The sequence below is a fragment of the Eleginops maclovinus genome, chromosome 13, assembly GCF_036324505.1.
Source record: "Eleginops maclovinus isolate JMC-PN-2008 ecotype Puerto Natales chromosome 13, JC_Emac_rtc_rv5, whole genome shotgun sequence".
In the NCBI taxonomy this organism is placed as follows: Eukaryota; Metazoa; Chordata; class Actinopteri; order Perciformes; family Eleginopidae; genus Eleginops; species Eleginops maclovinus.
The window spans coordinates 7,400,991-7,415,429 of NC_086361.1; positions in this window are offsets into that span (position 1 = coordinate 7,400,991).

Consider the following 14,439-nt stretch of genomic DNA (forward strand, 5'->3'; position numbering starts at 1 on the left):
GAAAACCTTAGTTGAAATAAGCATCTTTTTAACAACATGTAACCTATGCATGGTGGCACAGCAGGCCAAGGTACCTAAAAAAGACTGTAGCAGCTGTTAATCGTAGTGTCCCATTAGGAAAAGCATTGGCTGCACAATAATGATGATTGCCTTATTGTACCACCAATACTGAACAGTTTCAAGTTCAGGCAAAAGTCCAGGACATCATAATACAACGATCCAATAATAAACAATTCAAATGAATAATATTTTTTATAGTTTAGTTTTCACATTGAACTGAAGGAATTATAAATAATAGGCACTACTTATATTTGTTCTTTTGTTTTGTTTAGAAAATTAAAGGGCTTTATTTGAAGATATAATACATAACGTTTTGAATCATATTTATTTGAAAAAGTACTTTTAGAAGTAAAAAATAATAATACAATAACTAATATATAATTTTGGAAAATAATAATTAAAAGTTTAGCTTGAGTTTTCCCTTGTCCTTTTTATCAACCCAATGTCACATTTTAATCTATCTTAAATTATAATAAATTATCTCAACACAACTGTAGTGAACACTTTCTTCCCACATTCTCACTTTTCTTTCTTGAAAGGATTTAAAGTTTGTTCTTGAATACTTGAATAGAATTAGTGCTTCATGTCAGGGAATATTTTGCTTAGCAACCTTTGACCTGGTTCATTATTTTCCCCTTCCTCTGTCTGTATTGCCATGGCATAGATTTTCGGCCTTGGAGGTGCTGTTATCTTCATTAAGGATGGGCAGCCTGGGCTTCCTGAGCCTTGTTGTTCCCATACTGGGCACACGCTCATGCTGACCTAAGATTGGTTTTATTGTTTTGGGACAGCTGGGCGCCAGTTTATCTGACAACAGGTGCTCTTGTACACATATTCTATTGACCTAGATGACAGTTTTAGTTTAGACTCAGGGTCCATATTTGTTTAGTCTGGCGACTGAAGAAGGTTGACTGTCCATTCGGAACTGGTTAAAACCTTTGTACTGTAGAAGAGATCTTCAGAATTGGTCGGGCAAATGCTCTGTAAACTCGTGGCTGCAGCAAATATCTTGTCAATTCTCCGGCCGTTAACTTCATAATAAACCTTCAGTGTTTGCCATCAAAGTTCCAGCTCTCCCTGGGTCTCTCTGAGTTTCGTCTCCATTGATTCAGAAGTTTCCATCACACTTCACATGTGAAGATGCTTATTGGTGAGCCTGTCATGATATTTGATTTGAATAATGTTCAAAGTTAAGAAAGCTTTCTCACAGTTGATCGTGATTTGTCCCATAGTGGCGCATGCCAGTGCAACTTTTGAATGAATGAACATGTCGGTCCATCAGCTCTGGAGAAATTGCTTTTCTTTAACGTCCATGACTTGTCAATCCCCTGTTTGTATGTCACTTGAGTTGCTACTAATAGTTAAAATTGGTCGTTTAAAATCAGGGATCCGACGAAATGTAATAATTTTGAATAATTATTGGTTATAGGCCCATGCATCAAGGTCAGCCAGTATATGAATTTGGCCTTTTTTTGGATTGTACTGTAACTGTTGTTGTTAATATTATACACCAGTGAATAGGGTACAAAACAGTTTGGCCATTCCTCCTAAATCAGGTGTGTTTAAGTAAACGCTTGGAAGGCTTTAGACAAAGCAGAGAAAATCAGGTAAATAAAAATGTAAAGCTGTGAACAGGTGAGACTTTAATTAAGTTGAGGCATTGCAAATCAGTGCAAGGGAAGCAAAAAAAAAAAAGCGCAGGTGTCAGCTTACAAGATAAGAAAAATCTTAGAGTCTGGACTAGATCCACATCTGTGACTACATGTTGGTCAAGTTTTTCACGAAAAAAGCGCTGAGGCCAAACTGTCAGGGAGACGACCTCTTCATTGTAAATCAAATTCATCATCCCCAACGTCTGCTGGAAGGGACATACAGAGGGTTTCATTAAAGAAGAGACAGCGCGATTGGTTAATTGACATACTTTGATAAAGTTTGCCCGTAGCATTATTCTCAACATCATTGATATTTTTACAGAGTCTCACGTCTCAGTTTTACACACACATTTGTGCTAAGGACATTTTCGTCAAACTTGAATTAGCCTGCAACCGTAGCAGTAATCATCAAAAGTACATAGCTATGTCCAACCTAACTAAAACCTAACTCAAAAACGGTTGAACTTGTTAGGACCTGATTTATGTTCCCACATGGGGGATGAGTCCCAACAATGTCAATTTCATTTGGAACCGCGTTTTAACATTTCCTCACAACCTTTTAATGTATTGAGGGCAAACCAAAAGGTTCTCACTTTCAAAAAAGGTCCTCACTCGCAAATAAAAAATAAAAAAACATTGGTCATCACATGTAAACAAAGATAGACACACACCTACACATGACAAAAACCAAGGGCAGTGGATTCAATTTCTGCAATTGTGAACGGTATTCTGATTGCATTCCACTGCATGTGCATGTGGGGAATTTGCAAACAGAAACACATATTCCCTAAAATAGTACTCACACAGACACCCAACACAATTCTAAAGTATTAGAAAGTAATTTACATATCGTTGATCTTTGCGGACCAAATTAACTGACTAAAGAAATTGGGAATGTGAGGAGGAAAAATTGAGTAAACAAGATTTTAAAAAAAGTCAATCGTGTTGAATTTTTAAATCTTTCAGCCTATTTGCACAAAACATTTCTGCTCCAGGACCTTGTCATGTTCTGTGATTAAAGTAGCTCTGAGCCCCCTCCACATGGTGAAATCACATTGAAAACATGACAAGTTTTTGAGGCCATCTGTCTCATTAGATACGCCATAACATGCACGCCAAGCGCACGATACATCTTCAGTGACTGGGGATTTACACAACTTCCTGTAGTACCTGTGGCATGATTAAAACAAACAACCTTCCAACTGAATATGTTCTGATCCTATGATCCCTGAAACTAATTAAAAAACCTCAACAAGAAATTTCCCAAACACAGGCGTCAGAGAGAGAAATGTGAATTCCTTTGGCGATCGCTGTGAGACTAACACTTTGGAGATGTGTCCATTCATTCCTCAACAGTCATGTGGATTGATCCGTGTTGACTGATTTCTTTCTTGGGGTTTATGAGGCCAAAAATCTCCCTCTTTTCCTGAAGGTAATCTCATTTAATGGTCCAGTCACAAGTCCAAATCAAGGTTTGCTGAATTGAAGGCTTTTGTCCTGGGTTAATTTAGAATAACACACAATATGTACAATATGCATTCAGACTGGATATGTTTACATATATAATAATAATAATATATATATATATATATAATTTTTAAAATGATCCTCTATCAATCTAAGGAATATTGCCTGAGCATATATTTACCCTTCCAGCACATTGCTATAGTTCACTCTAAAGCAGTTACAAGCATTCACACCTGAGAACAGACGGCCTTTAATTGGCCTTTAAAAGTGTGAAATGGCGAATACGGAACCCTGTAGGAAAAGTGAGTGATATTTGTTTACTCATTGCCAAAAGATTAGAGGTGTGACAAAAGCTGAACCACGGAACCACACTGACATTTAAACAGCACCTTGGCATGTGTTTTCAATACAAACAACATGAACAATACTAATCCTGCGGATATCTTTTTCTTTTTTTTGTTGTAAATAAAATAAATGCCTAACATCATCACTACAGAACAAGAAGCCAATAAATTGGCCTGAATTTCTTAGGTATTTCATGTCTTATGTCCTTCTTCACTAGTTTCACAACAATTAACAAAAAGTCATCTTCCTTTTTTAATTATTTATCTTGAATTGCTTATACTTCACCTTTCTTTATGGTAATCTTAATAATAATTTGACAAGCTTTAACTTTCTTTTAATCATTAGCTAATGATATCACATAATACAAATTTAATAAAATTAAAATAACTTGCTCTTTTACTTGTTACTATTCCATATTTAGACACTTAATAGTGAGCAGTTACTTGCAATTGTGTACTCATCATCATCATCATCATCATCATACTCATCATCATCATCAACATCATCATCATTTTCAGTCAGCTAAAGAGTTGGCAATCAGTAATTCTGCATCATTACTAGGGCTCATAGCCGTGGGAAGATGATTTGGGTTGGGGGTGCTGAAGACTGAGAGGTGTTCCGATAGGCTAAATAAAAGACAGGCATACGTGTGCGCAATATTTAAACACCACACGATGTATTTCATTGTAAACCAGATAGGCTACTGTGATGTGAACACTAAAACAAAAGGCTACTTATTTCAATAAAAAAATGTTTACAGCTTTAAAGACGGTATTGTAAATGAGCGACTTCCGAAAAAACATTAAACCAAACAAGCATCAACAGAAACCTGCAGTGTTCTCAGGGGCAGGGAAGAATGCACAATATGTCTATTAGTATCTGTTGAGCTGTGGTGCACTACTGTTGCACAGATAACGTTGCATTCGGAGGAAAAGCATACACGGAGAGTGAATTATCTTTAGCCGTACTTGGCGTATTTATTCGGTGTGCTCTGACACATCAGTCTCACGGTCAGAGCTACTACGGCATCAACTACTACTGAACAAGCATTTAGTTCAACCTTTTATAGGCTGTACCTTAGAATCGCACACAACTGAGAACAGTTATTATATCTCAACAATCTCAACTGACATGAAAAACAAAAAAGTCAGCGTCGAACTATTTACAGTACACTGCTCGGCGGCAGCTGAGCTGATCAAATCAAGCGCTTACCGTTGGGCCTTTCACAGTACTACTCCAAACACGGACTGACGCTCAGGCGTCATGGAAATAAAATCTCTCATGAGCGCATTCATGTCCACATCGTCCATAATGTCTTTGTGGACATTCATCAATGAAAGATGCGTCAGCCTCTTCTGTGTCATTGTGGACCTTAACCAAGTCTTTAACCTTCTCAAAGTGGAGAACGATCGTTCCGATGAGGCCACTGATATTGGCAGAGCCAGACATAACTGGATGACTTTCTCAACCTCAGAAAAGAGAGCTCTCGTCTGTGGATGGAGATTACAAAGACGTGCTGCTACATCTTTAACTGTGGTGCACCGAGACTCCTTGGTGACAGTGTTCAGCATTTTAAGCTGGAGATCAAGGCGGCAGTTGTCCAGCTCCATAGGAAGCTGAAGGCTGTCCAAGTCCACTGTTTCTCCCTGTGCTGCTGCTATAACTGCCCTCTCTCTTTTCCCCGCTAGCGTCAAAGTCTCTTGGTCGAACCTTCTTTGAAGCTCCCCTGAAACTAGATCGACAGCCTCATAGAATTCCCGTTTCCAAGAGGCTGTTGGTGCGCTGCGAGTGAGTGCTTCTGGCTCTGCAGTTTGCCTAAATCGTGCCGGGGTTCTGCTCTCTCTCGTTTCTAGCATTTTGAGATCCATTCTTGAGGAATGTTCTTCCACCTTCTGAAACATCTGCACAACATTTGGGTCGTCTCGAAGGGCCGCAATGCTGTTTTTCAGTACATTTGCGCACTCAAGTGTGCCAAGCGCACTCATTGTGGAGCTCTGCAGCTTCCGTGCCACAGCCTCACACGGTTCAAACAGTGCCTGGCAACAGAGCAGGCCGAAGAGAGTTCTGCCTTTACGGGCTTGCTTCCACAGCCCGACAATCTTTGCTCTGCTGTCACCTCTTGTGGTTTTGTCATCTTTCAACAACGTTAGTGTGGCCAGCAGAGTGTTGTAAGATGAACATATGCGCCTGATGGCTGTGGCCCGCACACACCACCTGGTTGGGCACAGGCCTAGGATGTTAACTGCAACCTCGTCGCAACTACTGAAAAGCGATTCATAAAGCTGTTTACGCTTTGACGACTCTCGTATTACACCAGCAACACCCCGCACAAAGTTTAATGTATCGGCCACTAGGCCAACTTCGCAGGCGACTTCTTGGAGAACTAAATCAAGTGCGTGGTTGTTGCAGTGAACGGTTGGAAAGGCTCAGTGGGTACACATCCACTGTCAGTGGCAGCAGCATTGTGCAGAGACGTGGCGGGCTTTGGAGGGCCGTTATTACCGTCATCATTTGTGTCAGTGATCTCTGCATCTTCTGAAACGGAGGATGAACTGCTGCTGCTAGCTGGATTTGTTTCCGTTTCTCCAATCTGGAGACACTCTGGTGGTGTAGACCTACTGGTTTTAGACACTGGTATTGGTAATCCACTGAAAAAATCTGAAATTCGTTTCTGTGCCATTTTAACGTTCAGGCTGCCATTTTAGCTTAAACAATCCCGTGGCTACTTCATATGACATCTGATATAACCAGAATGCACAGCGCTATCGAAAACGTTTTGAAGATTATTTTTGTAATAATTAAGAAACTGTATTAAACCATATTACACAACATAATTTTAAATTTTAGACATTTTATGCATTTAATAGTTTATGTATTTTATCGTTAGTTTTTTTTTGTCAACTGGCGGGGCTGCTACGATATTCCAACTGTCGGGACCAGACCTCCAGCAGGGGGTGCTGCAGCACCCCCAGCACCCCTACTTCCCACGGCTATGCTAGGGCTGCCCTTGGCTAAAGATTTTTCTAGTCTACTAATAGTCGTCAATTCAGGTGATTAGTCGACTAATCAGGTATATTATCATTTATAAAAATAAAAAATCGTAGCCTACCCAAAACGGTTTCAGTTTCAAAGGCTGATAAAGAACGTTATTATAACAGCATGGTATGTTGTGCTTCATATGAAATATAAAATAAAACTGTAATAATTAACCGTTGGAATATAAATTAAACTGTACATGAAGAAAGCGCATGAGAGTCACAGCGCACCGCACGGATGGAGCGGTCCGCCCGTCAGTGGTACAAACAACAGAAGCTCCGTTAAGGATTCTTAATGAGTGTGTGAACAAGCAGCGAGCACACACACTGAGCATTGAGTTATAGTTTCTATAATTTATGTCTGAATAAAACAACCCAATAAATAATACACAGGAAATGGATACAGCGACAAATATGCTCATCGGCAAAAATCCCTCCGCACATTACGCCCTCATCATGAAATGAAAGCATGAATTGATCGTTTCTGAGCTCAGAAAGATTATATATTATATGTTTATACATGTTGATACATAGGCTACTGCCAGACTCACTGCTGCTGTTTTCCTCCGTGTCTGAGAAAGGAACACACGTTGTCGGGGATAATAAAGCTCCGTGTTTTGTTATGATGGCGTGGATGCAGAGGCAACTTTTTTCCAGCGTAGTTTGCACGTGACCTTTGAGGCTCGTCCCTTACATGCTCAGAGGGATCGCACACTTTGGATATCCTGCCCGACAAAATTAACTTCAGGACCAGGCACAGCTCTGAATGAAGTCTGAGGGGGTTTCCGGCTGACGCGTCATAGCACATGCAACGCGCAGATGGACCTTTTTTTTTTTTTTTTTTTCTCGACTAATCGGCTAATGAAAAATGAGTCTACGAATACTTTTTTCGCCGACTAACGATTAGTCGACTACTCGGGCATTACTACTTATGTCATTACAATGATGACCAATGCATTGTGGGATTGTTCCATTGTTAGAAATGTGTTAGAATTTCCAAGGTTGCAAATAGATGCACGCTTTGAATTAAAAAACTAATTAACAGTAGATTATAATTATAGCACATTTTGTAGAAAGAAGGAAAGAAGGAAGAAGGATTTTGGACCCACCCATTGAAATGGCTCGTTGACTTCCTGCTGAATGTTTTCCTTTATTACACAGCGTAATAATCACAAATGGGGCGAAGCCTGCAAGCTAGTTCAGGCAGTCAACTCGAGCACCAATGATACATTCGCACATAACGCCCCTCATCACTTGCAACCAACCAAACATAGTCTCCTAACCTGGCGCTCTATTTAAGCTGTTGGATCCGCCTACCTCTGCCTCGCTAATGCAGCTGCTGCTACTACTGCTGTTTCCACGCTGCTAATGTGTTCACCTCACTGCTGCTGCTGCATTCACGTTGGCGATGCTCGCCTGCCCCACCACCACCCCAGCTTCCTCCCCAGCCTCCACCTGTAGGCTCGGGGGTTAGTTATCTAATCATCACTCAATGTTCTATGTTGGTATGTGGAGTGATGAGGCCCGAGCCTAGACGCCAAACTCAAACTATATACTGTTTCTAATAAACATATGAATGAAACATGTGAGTTGTCTGACTGAAATGTCTTTGTTGGTCCCTTGTCTCTTGACTATAAATCTAAATTCTGATAAAGTGAACAAAACAAGCATGATTGTTAGAATTTCTTAGCCAACAAATTGCAATTCCTGTTATTTAGCATGAGTGCGTGATCCAATAAGATAAGCCTTTATTGATCTTTAGTGGGGGAACTCAGGTCAAACTTAAATCATTGACTTGTCACTACCATCTTGTACTACAGTGGTAAGTGGTTGTCTTTAGTTGCATTCAACTAGGGTATCACACCAAGAACACCCTGAAGCCAATATAATGGATGTACTATAGTGTTTCAAATGCTTAGCAAAGCTGCAGTGTAGATCTTGACTTGCTATATATCAGTGATTGACTGATTGGTACTGAAGATAAGTTCAATTTGCGCCCATATGACCTCAGTGTCCCCCTTTAGGTTTGTATGACAGGTGTTTTTAGGCCATAAATTAAAGTGTGAAGTGCAGATTTTTAATTAAGGTCGTCGTCAAAATCTGACATTTGTTTGATCTTGAAAAGATGATGCATTTGTGTTTTTATCGTGTAAAAAGTATATTCCATAAAGGTTAAATTATTCTTTTTGAATATGTAACAGCATGCTCAATGAAAGTCAATTCCACCCTGACAGATTGCTGCGCTTTCATTTTTCGTGTCAAATGAAACATTTATTGCTCAAAAGTTCCGTCTAATCTATGTTCAGTTTGAGCCATCTGCGTGCGGTGTGTCCTTTCTCTGCTTGATGACATTCATCCACAAAACTGTTGCTAATGAAAGGATTGCAAACCAGCTACACATAACAAATTAAAGACAAATGGACTGTTCTGAAAGATATTTGGAACACATATACATTTTAAAGGATAAGTCAACTCACAGGTCCCTACAAATCACTATAAAAATCTTTTTGATTCAGCTTGATGGTTCATACATGTGTTGCTGATAACTTTGTCAGCATGGGTTTAGGATAGTTGAGCAAGAGTTACACATTGTCGTGAGGCTGGATCCTCCACTTTTAAAAAAAATGGTTTGATGAGTAACATTCAGTTGATTTGAAAGTGAGAGTTGTTCTCGTGAACCTGTTAAGATCAAACTCCTTAAAATACTTTGAGGTTTGAATCTCACTGGTTTAATGAAAAATGGGTTTACAGAACTTGGTCTTCCACTAGTAGCTTGGTTGTTGGTTCCATCCTCATTTATTTTGTCCACGAGTCCTATGTAGGGGCCTTAGCATGCTTGATTTTCACCATCAGTGTGTGTGAATGCCAGGTACATTTAGGAGCATTCTAGATAAATGTTATATATTAATGCAGCTACAATATAAATGCAGTCAATCCACCTAACTTAACTAGGTCACCTTTATCAGCAACATGGGTATGAACCCCCAAGCTGTAATTTACAGATCTAGCACTGAGCTGATATATTTTAAAACAAGGGGGAAAAAAATGATCCAACTGAAATAATGATGCTTGTGTGTTAAATGAATACGTAAAGTTGAGAAAAACAAATGGAAACTGTTCAATCAACTGGGTTTAAAATGGATCCCTGTTGTGTTTTATCAGCTACATTATCAAAGTCGGCATACACTTAAATAACATCATCATATATTAATGCATTAAACAACATTTGCTATTCAAAATATTTTGAAATCCAACAACCAGCAGCTCTTTGACATTATACATCAGAGCAGTATGGGATTTGATCTGTTTAATAAGCATGTTAGTGATGGTGGTATTCTTGGAGTTTTTCCCGTGGTGAGTTTAAAGTGATTATAGAGGATGCTGAGGCAGACTTGACGAGATTCTGCCTGTGTTTGGTTTGGCCGGGATATATCTGGGCCTCATTCTGCTGCTGCCTCTATGAGCACTGACATGCTGTTTTCATAAATGTCTTTGTGTCACTGATTTTACAGCAAGGTCTGTCCTAACGAAGACATCAAACTCTAGGGAAGGATCCAGATGTAAGATAAAATAAAGCTTATTATTTCTGTTCAAAAGTTGCGTGTGAGGATGTGTAACCTCTGAGTAATTATTTGACATTTCATTAGGGTTTTAAATGTGATCCAATGCAACTCTCTTATCTGAAAAAAGAGACTATACTCCTACTAGTTAAATCACTACAGTATGTGCTGAAGATCTTTCTGTGACACAAAAAAACAATACCTGTGATGCAATGTAATGGAAAGAATAACTACGATAAATACGACCTCTTTTAAAATGTTTGTTGTTGAGTGCCTTGCAAAAGAAAATGTGCTAAAAATAAAGAAAACACAATTTTGTCTTTAAATACAGATCATTTTGGTTCTTCAACACAGAACTGAAACAGTTGCCTAACCCTAACCCTAACCCTAACCTGTGTGGAGGACTTTGGTTCGATTCCAGCCTGGGAATATTTGCCACATATAATTCACTCCGTCTCCCCCTTTCAACTCTGTCTTCCCAATAAAGGCGATGGTGTCTTGAATAAGAAACATCCTAAAAACGAACAAGCATATAGCCCTAACACTGACATCCACATGTCATTCACAACAAAATAATGGTATGTATACAAAATGTCATTGTATGTTAGCCATTTTGATCAAATTCGATTGAAACACCGCCATTCCCCGAGCAGTTTATGTAGTTGTACCTCATTTATTAAGAATATTTTGTGTTGAAAGTGCCTTTTCAAATAAAATAAAAAGAGAAATTACTGTCTTAATTCGTGCACTGTAATCCTCTGTATTGGAAATCCTTTAAAATAGATTATGAAGGCATTTCTGTTTTCCGTGGCAGAGTTCCAAAGCAATTCATTCCCGTCAGCTGAATAGATTGTTTTGACTTTCACTTTGCCATCAAAATTTTCAAGATGACAAATGTGCAGCGTTAGGATAAGCTTATGGTAATGTGATGCTTTTATTCATTTAGCAGAGACAACACACATTCTCAGACGTTCTTTAAGTGCTTTCTTTGAGCCCATTTTCTTTTGTGTAACAGACATCAAGGATACCAAAAGGTTCAGCGACACAACTTCCACCACCTTACCAGGTAACCAATAACACCTGACATGCTTTGTTCACATATTGCTCTCTGGCTTTGAGTTCTGGCAAACATGCATTGTTCTGGCGGCTTCATGACCGTGTAACCAAGGCTGAGTGTGTGCTTTCAGCCTAATGAGTCTGCAAATGCAACATTATACATGAATGCATGAATGGGAGTTAATCCATGTTGTTTAAGTGTTATTTTATTATGTAGAAATTTGACGTCAAAGCTCTGAGTTTGTCCTTCCCCATGAGGAAACACTAAGGTCAGCCCAGCAGGGAGTGTAAAGTGACGACTCAGAACCTACATGTAGATGCTGCGGGGTAGGGCAGGCTAATGAAATGCTATGAACTGCAGCGGTGGCAGCCGGTGTTAGCGGTGTTAACTGATGCCTTAAAGGGGAAATCCAATGATTTGACACATCAAAGTCTGTTTACAGACACTGTTTATGTGAGAAAAACATGTATTATTCCATATGTGTTACCTACGAGATCCCTGTGAAGTCTGATAAATATCCTGAAGTGATGTCACTTGAGGCAGTGATGGCAGCATATGAAGACTACAAATTGCATTGTGGGTTATAGAAATGCCAGAAGGAAGAAAAATGTAACACAAGATATATCTGGTTCTGCCGGATTTGTCCACAATGATTACTCTGGTGACAATAACAAGGATGTTTGTAAGGATGCATTTACAATGTATGAATTTGCCAAGTAAGCATAGTGATGGTATCTGCCTGAACTAGCTATAAGGCTTAATGTTTTGCAACAGAAAATCATTCTAGTTGAGATATGTAAGTATTTAGCACACTAAATTATTTGGACTCAACACTAACATGTTCATACAGAGCACATATTAAACATTTTTACTTGCTGTACTTGTACCTATATGTTGCACATTATTAAAGAATCGCTTAACTCAAGTGCCATGTTGGTGACGTTGGAGCAGAATATTGTTATATGTGCACAACTGCAATATGTGCAATATGACAAAATGTGTCTATGTCTGGTGGGGTAATTGTTCAAAGCAGTCATTTTTTCTAGTCTTTGGCAATGTAGGGATAAACAAATGCTACCAATCTTGGCTAGAAGCAGTTTCTCAGTCTGTTTGTGGTGCTTTCAATTGTCCTGTATCTTTCCAGAAAGGAGGGGGGCAAAAACAAAGTGTCAAGGTTGGTAAGGATTTTTTATGATCATGCTGGCTTTCTTTCGTAATCGGTCATTGTGGATGTCCTCCAGATGTGGTTGTGTGGTCTCTATGACTTCCTTCACCACCCGTCTGTCCCTGTGCAGCTGCTGAACACACTGTGCATCAGTACACCGGTAGGCTCTCGAAGGTGAAACAATAAAAGTTCACCAGCAGCTGCTGTGGGAGTTGGGCCTGCTTTAACATCCCTAAAGAGGGCACAAACTGAAATGTACAAATCATTCGTCCCAAGTCAGTCCCAATAACTTTGAGGTTATTATTAATAACATCTTACCATGACATATGCTTTTGCAGATGGGTACAGTCTTCCCATTTTTATATACCTTAGCAGATTTCCACCTTGCTGAAATTCAACACACCCCATAGATATCCTGTCACTGCTGGCAGTAATTTCAAAGACCATAACTCACACTGTCCCTGCTGTAAGGACAAAGTGAATCCTCATGATGTTAATTTCTTCTTCACTTTATTTTAGTCCTCTGTGGGGCAACTAAAAAGCTCCTAAATGTCACAGGAAGTGCTGTCAGTGCTGGGGGGTGTGGACGTGCACTTGTTCAACACAATGGTTTCATACTGTATAATGGTATCACAAGCTCAAATTTCCTAACTGAAAATAAATATATCATTTACAAATACAATGAGCCCTGATAAAACATGAGGGAACAAGTGGCTGTCTCCAACCTGTGGGTGTCAGGCTCAAACATTCTTGGATTAATCATCATATTCTCTGAAACTGTCCAACATCAAATCATCAGTCAGTAAGCTTCATTACATTTTTGACAAAGCTTCTCGATATGCCTTAACTACTTCTGTAACATTTCCCAAAAAGTAATTATCCTCCTCGGAAATAAACAAATTAAGTATTTTCTACAATAAGCAGGATAATATTATTTTTTCTTTCATTGCTTAGGGTAAAGTTTAGTTACCCTAAACCCTAGAGCATGAGTTGGTTAAAACAACTTTACAGTCAATGTTGCCAAACTTTTGTTGGGCTGTGCTGATGAAGAGCTAAATGCTAGCTTCAGTTAACATGCTCAAGATTTTAGCATGCTAATGTTTAGCATGTAGAAAGTGTATTTTCTTTAAGCATTTTGGCATGTTTACATTTCCTAATCACCACAAACAACAGTACTGCTAAGGCTGATGGGATAAACATTATTTTGCATTTATTTGATCATAAACTCAAGTTATAGACAAGTGGATATTTGACTTGATAATGGCACTAGATGAAAAGTGAGATGGGACATCTCATGGAAACCCATTCAACAGATGGTGAGACTTCAGCTTCAATGTATGCAGGTCACTTTTGATGAAAGCATTTAATAAGTGACATTTAATGTAATGTAATTGTGATCTGCTGAGGCTTCTGCTCACTTCCCTTTTGCTCTCCGGTCATCATTTATTTGATAGTAAATGTCCAAGAGAAATGGCCGCTTTCCATTTCATCAAGCAAGCACTTGTTTGCCAATTTGCAGCTCTAAATATGACTAGATTTTAAGTAAGGTGAATTTGCTTTTTTAACCTAGACGTCAAGAAAAAAAAAACATAATCACGAAATCGATGCTCAGTTAGCCGGCTTAAAAATGTTCCACTATAACCTCCAGTGTAGCTTTGACAAAATATCTGGATGTAATCGGAAAATCCAGAGAAGCAAAACAAAGACAAAACAACACACAAACAAAACAAATATCAATATTTTAGAAAGGATTTGTTTCATTTTAGAAGACTACATGCACTAGCTGTGCTTTACTCAATTCAAACATCCAACTATTTCCATTAAATCCTCAGAGCCCCAGTGAGGGAACCAACACTTGAAAAACTGTACCCCTGTCTGACAATACATCTCCTTAATGGCTTCAGCTGTGACCAGACATTAAAACAGGGTTTTGATCTTTGTGCGGGTCGCAGATACAACATTTTGCAGACCTTTTCCTCTGCCAACAACTGCAGATACATCACCATCTGTGAAAGCATTACAGCACACATTATACAGGACTTTATTACCAGACCATCCTGCAGGTCAAGGGGCATGGTTATTTTCAGAGCGAGCTGTT